This window comes from Schistocerca cancellata, chromosome 9 (assembly GCF_023864275.1).
Source record: "Schistocerca cancellata isolate TAMUIC-IGC-003103 chromosome 9, iqSchCanc2.1, whole genome shotgun sequence".
Classification (NCBI taxonomy): Eukaryota; Metazoa; Arthropoda; class Insecta; order Orthoptera; family Acrididae; genus Schistocerca; species Schistocerca cancellata.
Genome location: NC_064634.1, coordinates 145341613 through 145362171, shown reverse-complemented (window position 1 = coordinate 145362171; position 20559 = coordinate 145341613). Strand labels below are relative to the sequence as shown.

The 20559-nt window shown below is 37.5% G+C and overlaps 1 long non-coding RNA gene across 1 annotated transcript in view; it reads right to left on the bottom strand.

Annotated features, from left to right (window-relative positions):
- The window catches only part of LOC126101095 (uncharacterized), a 164202-nt gene that overhangs the window by 7520 nt on the left and 136123 nt on the right, over positions 1-20559 (bottom strand). Inside the window, exon 2 of the long non-coding RNA XR_007522259.1 lies at positions 20105-20241. This is a non-coding gene — a long non-coding RNA (uncharacterized LOC126101095). The remainder of the gene's footprint in view (positions 1-20104; positions 20242-20559) is intronic.

Here is a 20559-nt window from a genome sequence, read left to right as displayed (position 1 = left end):
AACTGGTTATTCTTCATGTTTTACATTATCTGTTAATTCGTACTGCTAAAACAAATGTTGAACTTTACTAATGTGGGAGTGCTCTATTGAATGGGCACACAAAATTCTGCTTTAGAAGTTATTTTGGTCATAACAGGAAACAAACTGACAATTTCTGTAGAGACTGAGCATCACATGAAAAACATGGTGAGCAGTACTTGTTTTGGCTAACTCTCACTACACACTGCAAACAGAATTTGCAAATATCTGTAGGAACACAGGAGAAAAGTCATCTGACAACTCTTGGGAGAGAGACCCTGTGTGTGTTTCACACAAAATGTTTGTGTTTTGTCCACAGCAGTTGCCATAGTAATGTTTGAACATTTCAGTACACAGAATAAACACACTATACAGTGGAATTTCAATTTTACATTCTCCAATTTTAAGTTTTTCATGATTTTTCACCACAAATTAGTAGCCCTTGTGAGGAACCCATAAGATCAATGCTAAACTTCCCCGTTTTACATTGCTTCCCAGTGAAGTTTTCCTCAGTTCTATGTTATTACTGAATGATTCAAATGGCTCTGAGCACTATGGGACTCAACATCTTAGGTCATAAGTCCCCTAGAACTTAGAACTACTTAAACCTAACTAACCTAAGGACATCACACACACCCATGCCCGAGGCAGGATTCGAACCTGCGACCGTAGCAGTCCCGCGGTTCCGGACTGCAGCGCCAGAACCGCACGGCCACCGCGGCCGGCACTGAATGATTCACTTAACTGTTTGTTTTCTTCCTCTTGACATTTAATGTGAGTGAACAAGTTGCAAGTGTCACAAGAGACAGATGGTTCACAACACCACTGGTGGTGGCATTAAGGGACTATTTTAAGCCAATTGTGGAGAAGGGAGACATGATAGAGTAAATGCTGATGTAATCCACTATCAGAATTGCAAACAGAACTTGCAACATTTAGCTTCACCACACAATTATGATACAACTGCTACTGAGTTGTAGTAGTAATGGAAAAATATGGCAGTCGATGCTAAATGTCCCAGACCTAGCCAACATCTGATGGAGGGGCCCATCCACCATCTTTTCTTTTGTATAGAAAACAACAACAATATCAACTGTCAACCTTTTAGATTCAGATACCAAGTCTCAAAGAATATGGAAACATTGGCCATTTCCGGCTAGTGAACTCTTGTTGGCTGGCAACTTATTATGAGGGGGGGATCCAAAAGTAAAGGGAATTGGGCTGTGGTGTGGAGGGGGAGTGGGAAAAGCCACTATCCAATCAGAATCAGGTGTCCATTATGGTCGCACCACCTGGGTCAGTGTGTTATATTGTGTTGCTGTGAGTGCATTGGTTTGCCCACGAAGTTCTCTCCCCCCCCCCCCCCCCCCCCACTTGTTGCCTTACTGTTGTCATGAACATGTACACTAACGTTTTAACACGGGAGTTAGTTTTATTAAAACAAACGTACTATGTCCAATTGGAACCTTACATACACCACTTGCTTTGTGGCAGCTTTCCTCATTTTTTTCATATTTAGCAGTGTGCCTCCTTGTGACTAGCAGTATTTGAACCACACCCACTAAAAATATGCCCTGTGCTGTTTCCTTTAGTCAGTAGGATTCCTGCAATAATGTTGTACACATGTTGTTTGTTGTTGTGGTCTTCAGTCCTGAGACTGGTTTGATGCAGCTCTCCATGCTACTCTATCCTGTGGAAGCTGCTTCATCTCCCAGTACCTACTGCAACCTACATCCTTCTGAATCTGTTAAGTGTATTCATCTCTTGGTCTGCCTCTACGATTTTTACCCTCCACGCTGCCCTCCAATCCTAAATTGGTGATCCCTTGATGCCTCAGAACATGTCCTACCAATTGATCCCTTCTCCTAGTCAAGTTGTGCCACAAATTCCTCTCCTCCCCAATTCTATTCAATACCTCCTCCTTAGTTACATGATCTACCCATCTAGTCTTCAGCATTCTTCTGTAGCACCACATTTCGAAAGCTTCTGTTCTCTTCTTGTCCAAACTATTTATCGTCCATCTTTCACTTCCATACATGGCTACACTCCATACAAATACTTTCAGAAAAGACTTCCTGACATTTAAATCTATACTCGATGTTAACAAATTTCTCTTCTTCAGAAATGCTTTCCTTGCCATTGCCAGTCTACATTTTATATCCTCTCTACTTCGACTATTATCAGTTATTTTGCTCCCCAAATAGCAAAACTCCTGTACTACTTTAAGTGTCTCATTTCCTAATCTAATTCCCTCAGCGTCACCCGACTACATTCCATTGTCCTCATTTTGTTTTTGTTGATGTTCATCTTATACCCTCCTTTCAAGACACTATTCATTCCGTTCAACTGCTGTTCTAAGTCCTTTGCTGTCTCTGACAGAATTACTATGTCATCAATGAACCTCAAAGTTTTTATTTCTTTTCAATGGATTTTAATACCTACTCCGAATTTTTCTTTTGTTTCCTTCACTGCTTGCTCAATATACAGATTGAATAACATTGGGGATAGGCTAGAACCCTGTCTCACTCCCTTCCCACCCATTGCTTCCCTTTCATGCCACTAGACTCTTATGACTGCCATCTGGTTTCTGTACAAATTGTAAATAGCCTTTCGCTCCCTGTATTTTACCACTGCCACTTTCAGAATTTGAAAAAGTATTCCAGTCAACATTGTCGAAAGCTTTCTCTAAGTCTACAAATGCTAGAAATGTAGGTTTCCCTTTCCTTAATCTAGCTTCTAAACCAAGTCGTAGAGTCAATATTGCCTCACGTGTTCCAATATTTCTATGGAAACCAAACTGATCTTCCCCGATGTTGGCTTCTATCAGTTTTTCCATTCGTCTGTAAAGAATTTGCGTTAGTATTTTGCATCCGTGACTTATTAAACTGATAGTTCAGTACTTTTCACATCTGTCAGCACCTGCTTTCTTTGGGATTAGAATTATTATACTCTTCTTGAAGTCTGATGGTATGTTGCCTGTCTCATACATCTTGTGCACCAGATGGTAGAGTTTTGTCAGGACTGGCTCTCCCAAGGCTGTCAGTAGTTCTAATGGAATGTTGTCTACTCCAGGGGCCTTGTTTCGACTTAGATCTTTCAGTGTTCTGTCAAACTCATCACACAGTATCATATCTCCTGTTTCGTCTTCATCTACATCCTCTTCCATTTCCATAATATTGTCCTCAAGTGCATCGCCCTTGTATAGACCCTCTATATACTAGTTCCACCTTTCTGCTATCCCTTCTTTGCTTAGAATTGGGTTTCCATCTGAGCTCTTGATATTCATGCAAGTGGTTCTCCTTTTTCCAAAGGTCTCTAATTTTCCTGTATGCAGTATCTATCTTACCCATACGGAGATAAGCCTCTGCATCCTTACATTTGTCCTCTAGCCATCCCTGCTTAGCCATTTTGCAGTTCCTGTTGATCTCATTTTTTAGACGTTTGTATTCTTTTTTGCCTGCTTCATTTACTGCATTTTTATATTTTATCCTTTCATCAATTAAATTCAATATTTTTTCTGTTACCCAAGGGTTTCTACTAGCCCACGCCTTTTTACCTATTTGATCCTCTGCTGCCTTCACTGTTTCATCCCTCAAAGCTTCCCATTCTTCTTCTGCTGTATTTTTCCCCCCATTCCTGTCGATTGTTCGCTTATGCTCTCCCTGAAACTCTGTACAACCTCTGGTTCTTTCAGTTTATCCAGGTCCCATCTCCTTAAATTCCCACCTTTTTGCAGTTTCTTCAGTTTTAATCTACAGTTCATAGCCAATAGATTTTGGTCAGAGTCCACATCTGCCCCTGGAAATGTCTTACAATTTAAACCCTGGTTCCTAAATATCTGTCTTACCATTATATAATCTATCTGAAACTTGTCAGTATCTCCAGGGTTCTTCCATGTATACAACCTTATTTTATGATTCTTGAACCAAGTGTTAGCTATGATTAAGTTGTGCTCTGTGCAAAATTCTACCAGGCAGCTTCCTCCTTCATTTCTTTGCCCCAGTCCATATTCACCTACTACGTTTCCTTCTCTCCCTTTTCCTACTACCGAATTCCAGTCACCAATGACTATTAAATTTTCGTCACCCTTCACTACCTGAATAATTTCTTTTATCTCATCACACATTTCATCAATTTCTTCATCATCTGCATAGCTAGTTGGCATATAAACTTTTACTACTGTTGTAAGTGTGGGCTTTGTGTCTATCTTGGCCACAATAATGCGTTCACTATGTTGTTTGTAGTAGCTTACCCGCACTCTTTTTTTTTTTTCATTATTAAACCTACTCCTGCATTACCCCTATTTGATTTTGTATTTATAACCCTGTATTCACCTGACCAAAAGTCTTGTTCCTCCTGCCACCAAACTTCACTAATTCCCACTATATCTAACTTTAACCTATCCATTTCCCTTTTTAAATTTTCTAACCTACCTGCCCAATTAAGCGATCTGACATTCCACTCTCCGAGCCGTACAACGCCAGTTTTCTTTCTCCTGATAACAATGTCCTCCTGAGTAGTCCCTGCCCGGAGATCTGAATGGGGGACTATTTTACCTCTGGAATATTTTACCCATGAGGACGCCATCATCATTTAACAATACAGTAAAGCTGCATGCTCTCGGGAAAAATTACGGCTGTAGTTTCCTCTTGTTTTCAGCCATTCGCAGTACCAGCACAACAAGGCCGTTTTGATTAGTGTTACAAGGCCAGATCATTCATTCATTCATTCATTCATTCATTCATTCATTCATTCATTCATTCATTCATTCATTCATTCATTCATTCATTCATTCATTCATTCATTCATTCATTCATTCATTCATTCATTCATTCATTCATTCATTCATTCATTCATTCATTCATTCATTCATTCATTCATTCATTCATTCATTCATTCATTCATTCATTCATTCATTCATTCATTCATTCATTCATTCATTCATTCATTCATTCATTCATTCATTCATTCATTCATTCATTCATTCATTCATTCATTCATTCATTCATTCATTCATTCATTCATTCATTCATTCATTCATTCATTCATTCATTCATTCATTCATTCATTCATTCATTCATTCATTCATTCATTCATTCATTCATTCATTCATTCATTCATTCATTCATTCATTCATTCATTTTATTTATTTATTTATCGTTCCGTGGGACCAAATTAAGGAGAAGTCTCCATCGTCATGGAACGAGTCAATACATGAAATTATAACACGATATTAGAAACAGATAAAATGAAATATATATAAAAAAAAACATATTCAGGTGACAAGTCTTAAGTTTAAATGAAGAAAATCAACAATGTAACACTGGAATTTGCTTAATTTTTTAGCTCTTCCAGGAGCTCCTCGACAGAATAGAAGGAGTGAGCCATGAGGAAACTCTTCAGTTTAGACCTAAAAGAGTTTGGGCTACTGCTAAGATTTTTGAGTTCTTGTGGTAGCTTATTGAAAATGAATGCAGCAGAATACTGTGCTCCTTTCTGCACAAGAGTCAAGGAAGTGCATTCTACATGCAGATTTGATTTCTGCCTAGTATTAACTGAGTGAAAGCTGGTAACTCTTGGGAATAGGCTAATATTGCTAACAACAAACGACATTAAAGAAAATATATACTGTGAGGGCAATGTCAGAATTTCCAGATTTTTGAATAGGGGTCGACAAGAGGTTCTTGAACTTACACCACATATAGCTCGAACAGCCCGTTTTTGAGTCAAAAATACCCTTTTTGAATCAGAAGAATTACCCCAAAAAATAATACCATACGACATAAGCATATGAAAATATGCGAAGTAGACTACTTTTCGTGTTGAAGTGTCACTTATTTCAGATACTGTTCTAATGGTAAATAAAGCAGCATTTAGCTTCTGAACAAGATCCTGGACATGGGCTTTCCACAACATCTTACTACCTATCCGAATGCCTAGGAATTTGAACTGTTCCGTCTCGCTTATAATATGCCCATTCTGTCTGATCAAAATATCGGTTCTTGTTGAATTGTGAGTTAGAAACTGTAAAAACTGAGTCTTACTGTGATTTAGCATCAAATTATTTTCCACAAGCCACAAACTTATTTCATGAACTACATTATTTGTTACTGTTTCAATATTACACACAAGATCCTTCACTATCAAGCTGGTGTCATCAGCAAACAGAAATATTTTTGAATCACCTGTAAAACTAGAAGGCATATCATTTATATAAATAAGAAACAGCAGTGGCCCCAGCACCGACTGTTGGGGAACGCCCCACTTAATAGTGCCCCATTGGGACTGAACATCACTACCACTCTCAATATTGTGGAGAATTACCCTCTGCTTTCTGTTCTTAAAGTAAGAGGCGAACCTTACTCCATAATGGTCCAACTTCTGCAGTAATATTTTGTGGTCAACACAGTCAAAAGCCTTCGTTAAATCAAAGAAAACACCTAGCGTTTGCAACCTTTTATGTAATCCATCCAAAACCTCACAGAGAAAAGAGAATATAGCATTTTCAGTTGTTAAACCATTTCTAAAACCAAACTGAACATGTGACAGCAAATTATGTGAATTTAAATGCTCCAGTAACCTTGTATATACAACCTTCTCGATAACTTTAGCAAACACCAATGGCATAGAAATAGGTCTAAAATTGTCAACATTATCAATGTCTCCCTTTTTATAAAGTGGCTTCACTACCGAGTACTTTAATCGGTCAGGAAACCGACCACTCCTAAAGGAAAAGTTACAGATATGGCTGAGAACTGGGTTAACATACATAGAACAATACTTCAGTATTCTGCTAGATACCCCGTCATATCCATGAGAGTTCTTGGTCTTTAGTGATTTAATTATTAACTCAATCTCCCTCTTGTCAGTATCATGGAGGAGCATTTCAGGTAACAGTCTTGGGACACTTTTTTCTAAGAGCGCTATATGATTCCCTGTTGGGACTAGGTTTCTATTTAGTTCACCTGCTATATTCAGAAAGTGATTATTAAATACTGTACATATATGCAACTTATCAGTAACACGGACATTCCCACTACGCACTGATTCTATATCCTCGACCTGTCTCTGCAGACCAGCAACATCCTTTACGACTGACCATATGGTTTTAATTTTATCCTGAGACTTAGCTGTTCTATCTGCATACCACATACTTTTTGCCTTCCTAATAACATTTTTAAGCACCTTACAATACTGTTTGTAATGGGCTGCTGCATTTAGATTTTGACTGTTTCTAACGTTTTGATATAATTGCCACTTTGTTCTACAAGATATTCTTATCCCTCTAGTCAGCCACCCAGGCTGCCTGTTTGTGCTAGTACCCTGTTTTAAACGTTCTAACAGAAAGCAACTTTCAAAGAGCATGAGAAAAGTCTTGAGAAAAGCATTATATTTATTGTCTACTGTATCAGCGCTATAAACATCTTGCCACTCTTGTTCCTTTATAAGGTTTACAAAGGTCTCTACAGCAACTGGATCAACTTTCCTGAACAGCTGATGACTATATTTAACATGTGTTGCAGCATAAAAATCTTTTAAAGTTAAAATTTGTGCATCATGATCTGAAAGGCCATTCACCTTTTTGCTAACAGAATGCCCTTCTAGTAATGAGGAATGAACAAAAATGTTGTCTATGGTTGTTCTACTGTTCCCTTGCACCCTTCTAGTAATGAGGAATGAACAAAAATGTTGTCTATGGTTGTTCTACTGTTCCCTTGCACTCTCGTTGGAAAGAATACGGTTTGCAAAGATTATATGAATTAAAGAGGTCTACCAGCATCCTCTTCCTTGCACAATCACTTACACAATTAATATTGAAGTCACCACATATAACAAACTTTTTGTATTTCCTATAAAGTGAACCAAGAACCTCCTCTAGCTTTAGCAAAAATATTTGTGAAATCAGAGTCTGGGGATCTATAAATAACAACAGTTACAAGTTTAGCTCCGTTAAATTTAACCACACCTGCACAACATTCAAATACCTTTTCAGTGCAGTACTTTGAAACATCAATTGACTCAAATGCGATGCCGTTTTTCACATACATGGCTACTCCCGCACACCGCAAAGAACTCCTCGAAAAGCAGCCAGCCAACCTGTATCCTGGTAAAGGAAGCCTCTGAATTATCTCCCTATTTAAGAAGTGTTCAGATATACCAATAATTTCAGAGTCAACATCTATAAGCAGTTCACTAACTTTATCTCTAATACCTTGTATATTTTGATGAAATATACTAATTCCCTCATTACTCGGATACCTAAGCTTTGTCAAAAGTGATTCCCTTGTTAGAGAGACTTCCCTTAAGCAGGAATACCTATCAGCTGACTTCAATCTAAAAAAAGGTGCAGCTCAAACACCCACTACTGCAGGAATTTTCCCATGAGTGATCCCACCAAACCCCACCTATGCTGTCACCTATAAGCTTTGCCAACCTCCCCTTCCCATACCTGTTGAGGTGCAGGCCGTGTCTAGTGAAACCCGTCCTGCTGATAGACTCCACCGACACCACTGAAATGTGACCCATGCTTTCTGTCATCAGCGCACCCCCAAGTCTCATGTTATTACGCCTGACGGCTGTATTAAGATGAGGCCGATCGTAACGCTGAAACAGTTCCACGAAATGCACATTCGTGTTGCCAGTCTGAGTGGCTATCTTTTCCAGGTCACCATCTATGTTATACTCCCCATCCCTATCAATACTATTACCAGCCCCACCCACAATCACTACCTGATCCTCTTTAGTAAAATCCCTACATAACCCCCCTATGTTAATAGTCACCTGAGCCAACCCTGCATTAGGCTTCATAATGCTGGTGACCTGGTACTCACTCCGCAGCACTTCCTGCAACTGCTGGCCTACACCTCTGCCATGAGAACTACCTAACAGCAGAACCTTCTTCTTCCTCTTCGACTTTGAAACTGTTCTAGGCACAGTAACTACTGAGGTCTGCTGCATACTTCCTATATCTACAGCTACTAGAGATTCCTCTCCACTAGACTCTGACAGTTGGTCATATCTATTGTAAACACCAATAGTAAAACTATCTGAAAATCTTCTGCTAGCAGATCTCTTGCCAACAGCCAGCTCCCATTCCCCAACCCCCTTCTCCCTCCTCATCCTATCTAGCTCCTCCTGTGCGTTTTTCAACTGCACCTGAAGGGCACCAGATCTTACGCTCCTACTCCTCTATCAACTTACTCTTGCTACATAACCTGCAGTTCCAGGAGAGGATCTCACCAGAATGCCCACTGGCTTCCCCACTGCATTCCCCCCAGTGAAAATACTTCGAACAAGTCTCACACCGCAATCCACTACTCACGAACCTACGGCAAAGCCCACACTTCTCACTCATGGTAAAATTTTACTTTTTCTAAGTTCCACTACTACAATAATAAGATGTTAAAAACCTGACTACAATAATCACAAACTTACTCTACAAGGGAAGTAACTACTATTATTAACAGTATTAATAAACAACAAATGTGAATATAACAAAAGACTAATACAGAAAGAGAATCAAACGTCTAATGACACAGTAACGAAGCTGTAAACAGTTCCCAAAAGGTTCTTCTGAAATTATTTCACCAGAAAACACCAAGAACACCGGTTGAAAACTACTAAAGTTCCTAAATAAACCACTATACACCTCCTAAATAAACCACCACAGTCATCCAGACTGTTGCCCCTGCAACTACTGAAAAGGCTGCTGCCCCTCTTCAGGAACCACCTCCATTGTGGTTGCACCTACGGTACGGCTATCTGTATTGCTGAGGCACGCAAGTCTCCCCACCAATGGCAAGATCGATGGTTCTTGGGGGAAGGGGGTGTTGTACACACATGGTATCCTAAAGGATGTACCAGCAACACATTTTCAATATTAAATGCACGGTATATTTTATTTGAAAATAAAATATTCTTTTGTTAACCCCACACACATCATTTCTTGTTATTCACTCTATGATACTGGAGTGTTTATTAGTGGCTGATAACTGCTGCATTTAGCTAGTGTGGCAATGTTTTGACTCTGTGAATAATATATTTTCTAGTCCTGTTACTCTATGCAGCTAGATGTAACACCATTGTCTTTACACTCATCAATTAGATTGGTGTAGTTATATAAAGAAACACTGAATTCACAGTAAGCTTAACTTTATTTCATATTCATTTGTATGAGTAAGTACCACATGTGAAGAACTACTTTTCTGTACATACAATTCTTGTGATTTACTTCAGGGTCTATCTATGCTGTGCCCTGTTCTTCCTCACCATCAAACTACTTTCTTCCATCCACATTTCTATAAATGAAATTGCTGTAACATAAAAAACTGCTTCTCTACTTAAATCAAGTGCAGATTGTTTCCAATTAACTCTGTATATTGTCAAAAACTTTCACAAAACGTTACACATTACATGGGAAGGAAGTAATATTACTGAGTCAAAGACCTCCCATTAACATTCTGTGAATAGTATATATCAATCTGTCTTCCTTGGTACTGGAAATCTTCCATGGTACCAGAGCTGTTGCTTTCCTCCTTGCTCTATGGAGAATACCAATGCTCTCCAGCAGGTAGACTCCAACCTGTTGAGTAACACTTTCCCACAGCATGTTGTCTGATGTTTTCAAACTAACTATGATCATGCACATCTTTACTCTGAGCTCTGTATTTGATATATGTGGTACACACCTCTCCATGAATGGCACAGATCACTACAAGATATTACAGCACTGTTTCGAAGCCAGATAACAGTCATGGTCTGTAAAAAAAAAACTACCTTTATTAATCTTTATTTTGGTGGAACTATCTACCCAGAACTTTTAGTCTATTCTGCACCTCTATCTCAAGCAATTTTTTTATCTAATATTCACAGAACCACAACATTTATAGCCATGGTTATGCATAATATCTTCTTCCATAGCAAACACACATTCACAACACAGCAGAAGAGTAATAAGACAAGGCAGTAAAATGCTGTAACTTGGCACTGATTAGAATAATAAAAGAATAGTGCACAAGTTTGTTTGGTTACTGCAACTCACCTTTAATTATGAGACACTTTTAGACTGATGAATGTCATGTAGACTGCACCTACATCATCTATCAGCTGCCAGTTAAAGTAGTTACACAGAATCTGTGATGAAGTGATTTTCGTACAGTATTCTTACATAGACGTAACACCAATACACTGAATAAAATGCTATTTTTTGAAATAGTACTTAGCACATTAAGAGTGTTAGGCCCTCATTTGCTAATATGAAGAATAATTACTTTCTGATAAGAACTTCTTTTAGTCAATGAACATCGGGACTTTTTTCACCAGGCTGAATAGTTTTGGGGAGAGAGTTGAGTAAACTGATTAACCAAGGTTTGTGACGAAGCGAGCTGGGATATTTTTACTTCTCCTCTTGTTTTACCATCTGCCTCCTTAAATTTGTTTTTTCACTTTTAACTAGTTACCATTAACGGAAGTGAGTATAATCTGCATTTTCATAAAAGGGAAAGGTTGGCCCTCTGTTTTAAAGAATATAACACTGGATCTAGTTTTGTGTACAACATCAATTTCCTAATTTATTTTAACTATTCCTAGATGGTATCTTTTGTTGTAGGATGAAATCAGTAATTGTTTCATAACTTAAATTCTATTGTTGACTTATGAACAAATATAAATTCTGTACTAATTATAAACATTTTAAAAAACATCCACTGGCATTCTTGAAGTATTTATTTGGCTCTACTTGAAAACATGTTAGCAAAGTCAGCCCTTAATTCTAAAGTAATTACCATTTTGTCAGAAGTATTGTTTACGTAACTATATCTGTTAATTTCATGATTTAAACAAATAATATGGCTTAACCCTTGTAGAAGAAGAAACTGTTAAAAAAGACAGAATTTTTCTATGTATTCAGTTAATTAAATGAAGTAGTTTCAGTTGTAATTACTGTAAGGACTGATTTTTGATCCCAAAACAGTCAGTCCACAGCTGATTTTCAGGCAAGAGACCATTCTGGTTAGGTCAACAACAATGCATCAACTGAACCATGAAATAAGTGTACGACAAATAGGCCATGTGTTAAAACTGACAGTGTCTGTTCAATACATACCATATTGTTCTGCAAGAACTGTGAACTGTGTGGTTAGGTTTATACTGCTCATAGATATACAACAGTAAACTATTGTAGCAGTATGTTGATGTTTGCCTGTGAACTATTAATGAGGTTCATCAGAAATTAACCAAAAGAGAACTGGCCACGTGACTGTGTATTGTTTGGGGGAGGAGTGTTGTAAACAGTGGAAGTAAAGATCTGTGAAAAGCAACTATGCAACTGTCAGCTACATCATTTAAAGTAGTCAGTGTTGACTTTCACTCCCCTATTTTTCAGCCAGTATATCGACACAGTACACTGACACCGAGGACTATCAACAGAGTAATAATGCAGGTGGACATCACATATGGCATCCTTGCAGGTGAGGATTATTGTATATGGGCACAATAAACTAGGACTTGCGAACTTTGAACAGTGAACTCAAGAGCAGTTTACAGTGCAGTGATTTTAACAAAGGAGATGCAACAGCCAGTCAGCACTTGGGTTTCATGGCCACAGTAGGACAGCAGCCAATCAGCAAGCAGGTTCTATGGAAGCAGCTATTGAGTACAGGAGCAGCCGATCAGCACAGCCAACTGGGATAATCAAGATGACTCACTGAGAAAACTGCAACTTGCAATAGCTGTGCAGATGATGAATCAAGATGACAGCAGCAGCAGCAGCAGCAGCAGCAGCAGCAGCAGCAAATGAGTGAATAAGAATAAGGTAATTTCATAGCAAAAGTTATTTTGTATTAAGTGATACAGAATGAGTGGCCTTAATGAATAAGATAGTGAGATGGGAGACAAGGGACAGCACGGGACTGATTCTGTAGATGATACTGATTATAAATCAGACATGAACATAACTTTGAATGATGGGGATGAAAGTCCTATTTTAAATGAGATGATAAAAGTGTAATCTACACTATACAGTGATGTGAGTGAAATGGATGGAAACAGTACTGAACTGGATGAGATCGTTCAGGTTAACAGGGAGGAATCTAGTAGCAAAGGTCAGAAAGGGCAACAGGTTATGGCAGACCAAAAACTGGAAGCGATGTCAAGGTAAATTGTGAGTAGTATGTGTACAAAATAAGACAGTAGTAGGGTGGAAACTAGTATGAAAGAAGACATTAATAGAGTGGTAAAGTAAACTGATAGCATTAGAGCTGACATGGTTAGCTTGAAGGATGAACTGACAAAACAAATTATAAAAGGACATTCAGGTAGGCAACTTGTTAAATAACAAGGTTGAGGCAGTAGCTAAAGATTGTGATGAAAAGATAAAGAAAGAAAGTAGAATATAGAAGTAATGTTAAATTAATATTAGTGAGTAGTAAGTGTGTAGAAGAAAGAAAGAAGTTTTGTGAAGACTATAGTAGGAGCATGGAGGCTTACGAAAAACAGTGTAAAGATGTCAAAGCTGCCAGGAAATTTTGTGCTGAAAACAGGGTTAAACTTGAGAATCGAATCAATCAGATTAATAATAATTTTGAAACAGAGGTAGAAACCAAGGGTGCAGTAGTGGTAGAGGAAAAACTGGTAAAAGCAAATAAAAATGTACATTAAAAATTGGCTGAAATAGAGAAAAAGGTGTGAGAGGTACAAAATCTAAACCATAGATTATGTAGTGTCCCAAACAATCCTTCATTTGTTAGTTGTAAGAAATTTAATAATTTGGAACCATATGGGGAAGTGCATCCACTGGATTTCATTAGGGAATTTAATGATTTGCCTGAAACATGGAATGACAAAGAGAAAATGTTATTTGTGAGAGGTTTCTTGAATTATGTTTATAAAGTGGAGAGGATGAAGCCCTCAGTGGAAGACTGATTATAGTCATCAAAATTCCTCCTACAATCAGGGAGAGAATTTCAGGTGATAATGCTTACCCCATCTGTCTGTCTCATTTTTCACGTCTCCTGAGGCAGTCAAACTCTTCTCCTATCCTATCTGTAGTTTATAAGTGAATTAGAAACATTCTTTCTTCATCATGTGATTTGGTACAGCAGCATAATTTAGTGTATGAATATTTTAGAAAAAGTTCCTCCAGTGTATCTGTGTATATATTATATTAGGTGAGTGAGTGTGTGGTGGTGGTGGTCCAAGTGGTGGTGGTCCAAGTGGTGGTGGTGGTGGTGGTCCAAGTGGTGGTGGTGGTGGTGGTGGTGGTGGTGGTGGTGGTGGTGGTGGTGTCCAAGTGGTGGAGTGCATGTGGTGGAGTGCATGTGGTGGAGTGCATGTGGTGGAGTGCATGTGGTGGAGTGCATGTGGTGGAGTGCATGTGGTGGAGTGCATGTGGTGGTGTGCATGTGTGTATTGCTGACAAAGGACTTAATGACCAGAAGCTTTAATTGTGTGAATCTTTTTGTTGTGCCTATCACAACTCAACATCTCCGCTATATGTTGAGTAGCAACTTTCCTTCGCTGGTATTGTTATATTAGGTTATGTTAGTGACAAGTAAGGGAGTAAGAGGATGTAAGACAGTGAAGTGGTACCATGGTTAACTCTCCTGTTACCAAGTTTTCTCACACCTCTATTTTACCAAGTGGGGTATTTGGACTACCCCAAAAGACTTGTGTGTTTTATTGTAATATTTGTTCTCAGATTTCGTTATTTCCTTTGAATGGTTTTATTTAGTATTGAAAAAAATCTTTTCAGGTTATTAGAAATATTTAATCATATCACAGATACAAAGTACAAAAATTTTTTTTATATCTTTCACTAAATTCAGTACTCAATGAACAGAAAATTAATAATCTATGTACCTCAACAGTCACTGCAGTAAAATAACACAAGACTTTTTTCAACTTTTCAGTCAAGTATATTTTTGCACTGCATGCACTTCACGGTAACAGTTTCTTCTCTGTGTATATTACAAACAGGTTTCTTGCACATTACCCAACAGAATCTTGGTTTCCGATCTTCATTTCTCTTGCAATCTTGGCATCGTTGTGGCATTGGTAACTTGGAGCACTGGGTCTGGATTGCTGCTGTAGGAATTGCAGTACCACAAGCTTTCAGTGCATCTTGTACATCTTTATGAAGACCATTGATATTTTTGGCTCTTTCTTCCATGTTGCCTTTGCTGAGTCCAAATGCCAGTTCAGTCATGAGGAGTTTACGTTGGCTTCAATTATTCTTCTGCCATTCAGGAAATCTTTGAGTGTACAGAATATATGCATTCAGTGCCGCAATATCTATCATTTCCATGAAGATTCTTAGTGGCCACTGCCTCATTCCTCTAACACAACTGTATTCTCTTGTCATTTTGTCCCCATTTTCTATAGTACCTTTGGTTTTGTTGTAGTGCAGTATGATTTTGGGTTTATGTTCACTTTCTTCACCATTCACTTGTCTCTTGTTATGCTGAGTAGAGAATAGTATTACTGCCTTTCCCTTCTTTGGAACATAGGAAACTAGGGTCAAGTCATTTGTGAAACCAAACATTGAAGAGTGAACTACTCTCTTTCTGTTCGGCAAGAATTCCTTCAGTATTTCTTTCTTATTGGAACGCAACCAATGTCGTGTTTTGTTTTATTAGTTCAGCAGCCAATGGAAAACTGGTGAAAAAATTATCAGTTGTTACACCATGACCATTATTCAGGAATGGTTCTATCAGATCCAAAACAACTATCTGTCCTTGATTCACTTCCCAAGTATTGTCCACCATTCCTGTGTAAATTTGGATCCGTAATAAGTAAGATGTCTTTCCATCAGCACAAACCCAAATTTTAATGGCATACTTGCCAGGCTTGCTCTTCATATAAACCCTAAAAGGGCAGTTTCCTCGGTACATTGCTCATCATTCATCAATAGTCATGTATTCGTAAGGATAGAAGTTCTTGCACAAGTTAGATTGAAATTTGTCGAACACTACTCTGTTGGCTTGTAGCTTGACCTTGGCTTCTTCAATTCTCTGTGCATTTGTGTGTCTGTTGTCAAATTGCAAGAATCAATTTCTTGACATGGCAGCAGAAAAGAATGGTTGCCGAAAGGCAATATTACCTACCAACAGATCGGAAGTACTTGTGCGATGTCCATGATTTCGACCAGCTCCTATTAGAATTGCTAATATAATGTACACTTCAGTTGCATTTATATCTCTCCATGTCATTTTATTTGAAGAATGAGCTACATTCCACAAAGAAATTACTCGTTTGGCTTCCCTGTTTGTGTCTTCTACAATGATGCTCATGATTTCCTGTGAGATAAATAATAAAAATGACACTCTTATTGTTTTGATTGTTTCTGCATCATTCGCTGGGCCAGGTGTTATGTTCAAAATGTTGCGATGTCGATGCTGGCCACGGGTGTTTCACTAGAAAATTGTAGTCCACTTCTAGAAATAAACAAATCTCCAGTGCCTCCTCCTCCTCCTCCTACTACTACTACTACTACTACTACTACTACTACTGTAACAGTAACAAACATTGGATCTATGGCAAAACTCAACAAAGAAGATGAATGACAGATATATTTCCCAAAATAAGAAAACAAGACATTTAATACCAAGTGGGGTATGTCTCGCAATCCCACCAATAAATGACTTTAATAACAATTATAAAGCTACGACTACTACTACTACTACTACTACTACTACTACTACTACTACTAGTAGTAGTAGTAGTAGTAGTAGTAGTTCACGTGAATGTGTAGTGTCTTCTGATATTCCATCATCAGCTTCATCTGATGCTACAATATGGTCTTTGTCAAGAGGTTTGATATATTCATTCAGTTCATTATCAAGGTCCCATTCATTTTCATCATCACTGACATCAGAATTGTATAGAATTTCCATATCTCTTTGCTAGAAAGTCTTTTGTGCATCCTTACTTGCAGATGAAATACTGGCTCGTGTAATGTCAGCTCAACAGTGAATGTCAAATTCAACTCAACAGTAGTAACCAGCAACAGTAGCAAACATTGGATCTATGGCAAAACTCAACAAAGAAGATGAATGACAGATATATTTCCCGAAATAAGAAAATAAGACATTTAATACCAAGTGGGGTATGTCTCGCAATCCCACCAATAAATGACTTGAATAACAATTATAAAGTCAAAACATTCAGACAGTCGTGAGTGTTAATTCAATGTCAATCATTTTAGTACAAGGTCATGAAACCACAGGCATGTGGCCCTTCAGATAACATTATTATAGGGAAAAAAAATCAACCTGGGGTAGTCGGAATACCCTGCTTGGTAATGCGAGGGTTAAAGAATTTCTGTCAAACAAAGAGGTATGGTAAACAGAGAATTAAAGTTGTCAGCATGTGTGTGGGAGAAGGACTCTGTAGTAGGGATATTTTTTGAGAATGCACTCCATTAGCTAACAAGATAAGAAAAGTAAGTAAAGTAAGTAAAATAATGGAGCTGACATATGACTGAGCTATGAAAAAGGTAACTGTATACAAACAAATGTGGCATAACTGTATTGATGATTAATTTTTGATTGGGTACTGTGTATATTGTGCAATTCATGACACTGCAATTGGGAATGAGAGCTTAACAGAAAGAGTAAAATTCTAACGAGGTACAAGTCATATAATTCTGCATCATTGGCTCAAGAGGTTATCTGCAAACTTCTGTTTGTGTTCTGAGGAATTATGAGCTTAAAGTGGTAATACTGGGATGAACAACAATAATTTTGCTGATTAATTGGTAACTATGATGCTAGACTGATGTGAATATTCTGATAGGTCAACTATTTGGCAACATTTCGTGATTTTGTGAGGATTTAATTTAATGGTTGAGTGAGAGTATTGCTCAGAGTTGAGTAGAGAAGTGGGGCAATGATTTGGTACAACTTTCATTCCCTTAATTTTGATTCATGTAGTAATTAAGTTGTGTGATAGTGACTCTATTCTTTTTTCATAGTAATGATTAGTAAATTATGCTACTGCACATCTTGAGTTTCTGCTATTTTGCAAATGCGAAAGAGACACAAATCTTTCAAGTTTAACCAGCTTCAGACAGCATTATGACCTAGGGTAATGTTTTGTAGTGTAATGTGACTTTATTTTAAATTTTTACTAGTCCCTACCTTACGTCCTATGGTCAATTTTAGTGCGAATCATTGTGATGATATGAGGACTATGTAATGTATTTACTTATAAAGTAATGAGCATTATTTGTCATTAGTGTTAAACATTTTTTCCTTCTATTTACAAGTAAAAGTGAGTGTACTAAAGTAAGGTATTTTGTCTGATTTTTTCATGTACTGTAGCGGAGGAGAACCATCTTCAAGGGAACTGATGGTGCATTTCCTTTCTACCTGCCATTTGGATCTGTTGAAGTCATGGACAACTTTATGAGGAAATGTGTAAAAAAAAATCATTGAAAGAGTGAAAGTGCTTGTGAAAAATACTAAACATTGAGCAAGAGAAATTTTCTGTCTAAAAAGTGAACTGCAATGCGCAGTGTAATTTAACTTTCTGCAACCCATGAGGATTTATTTGTTTAAGCAACACAGGACTTGTATAAAGTGATATAAATCTTAGAATGTAATCCTTGTTTACCCAAAAAGGACATCACTTACAATAAAGATGCTTAAATTTTATCAAAAATCTAACTTGTGGATATTTTGCAGAATTGTACAATACACTGTATGTAAATATTTTGTATGGGGATTTTCATATGGCCAGTTAATATATGTATAAATTTGGAAAAAAAACATATGTACTGTAGTTTTAATACGATTTTGTATGGTTTTTTTTGTGTAGATTGTTAAAGCCAACGTCTGGAGTCAATTATGATCACTGAATTGCCCAATTAGCTATTGACAATATCTGTCTGGTCAATCCAACGAGGTGGTGATATGACAAAGCAAGTAGAGATATTTTAACTGTCTCTCTTGTTTTGTCACCTGCCTCCTTAAATTCGTTTTTTTTTTCAATTTCAATTAATTACCATTAACATATAATAGTATAATCTATAGTTTCATAAAAGAGAAAGGTTGGCCCTCAGTTTTAAAGAGTACAACACCAGATCTAGTTTTGTGTATGTCATCAATTTCCTAATTTATTTTGACTATTCCCAGTTAGTATCTTTTGTTATACGATGAAATCAGTAATTGTTTCATACAAACTCTATTGTTGTCTTACAAACAGGTATAAATTCTCTATTATTTATAAATATTTGGAAGAAGAAACACTGGTATTCTTTAAATGTTTATTTTGCTCTATTCGAAAACATGTTAGCAAAACCAGCACTTAATTCCAAAGTAATTACCAGTTTTGTCAAAAGTATTGTTTGCATAATTATATCTGTTAATTTCATGATTTAAACAAATAATACCGCTTAACCCTTGTAGTAGAAGAAACTGATAAGAAGACAGAATTCTTCTATGTATTCAGTTAATTGAATGAAGTTGTTTCAGTTGTAATTTCTTTAACTTGAACACTCAACAATGTATAGTTTCAGTGCCTATTATTTTGATGATATACAAAGGCCTGATTTTTGGTCCCAAGACAACTTTCAGACAAGAGACCTGTGCTGGTTAGGTCAACAACAACACATCAGCTTAACTGCAAAATGAGTTTAAGATAGAGAGGCCATGTGTTAAAACAATGACAGTGTGTTTTCAATATGTACCATATTATTCTGCAAGAACTGTGAACTGTGGGGTTAGGTTTTTACTGCTCATAGATATACAACAGTAAACTATTGCAGCAGTATGCTGATGTTTGCCTGCAAACTATTAATGAGGTTAATCAAAAGTTAACAACTGGTGAACTGGCCATGTGACTATTATTGGGGGGGGGAGGGGGGGGAGGTGCGGGGAGGAGTTGTGCACAGTGAAAGTAAAGAACTGTAGAAAGCAACTGCACAACTGTCAGCTACATCATTTAAAGCAGTCAGTGTTGAACTTTCATGCCCCCATTTTCCAGCCGTTATAGCAACACAGTATGTCGACACTGAGGGCTACCAATGGAGTAATAAAGCAGGCAAACATCACAGGTTCAAATATCAAAAATGTATTATAACCTTCCTTACCAGAAACCAAACTGACATCTTCACGAAGTCTACCAGAACCAAGATTTTCATCTGTGAGGTCAATGATGATAACTGCAGACTCATTTTGTGATGAATCTCCAACCATAATTTTCACAAGTGGGTTTTCTTTCAATTACCTGCAAAAATTTGCAAGTTAAAAATGTAGGGAAAGATAGGGTACAAAAATAATTACTAATACCATTTATCACTGAAACAATGCTGTTTATGTATTTCCTAAGTACTTGCACTTCACATGGTAGCCCTCTAAATAGCAATTAAGATGTGAAGGGCAAAAGAATCTTTTGGTACTGAATTACCTATGTATTGTACCATTCTTTGTTGTTCTGTAACTCATTTCATGTGCAACATGTACAGTGTAACACGTCGTTATGCGATGACAGATGTGTGGCTTAATGTGTGGAAGTGGTGAAGATTTTCCTATGAGAACATTATTA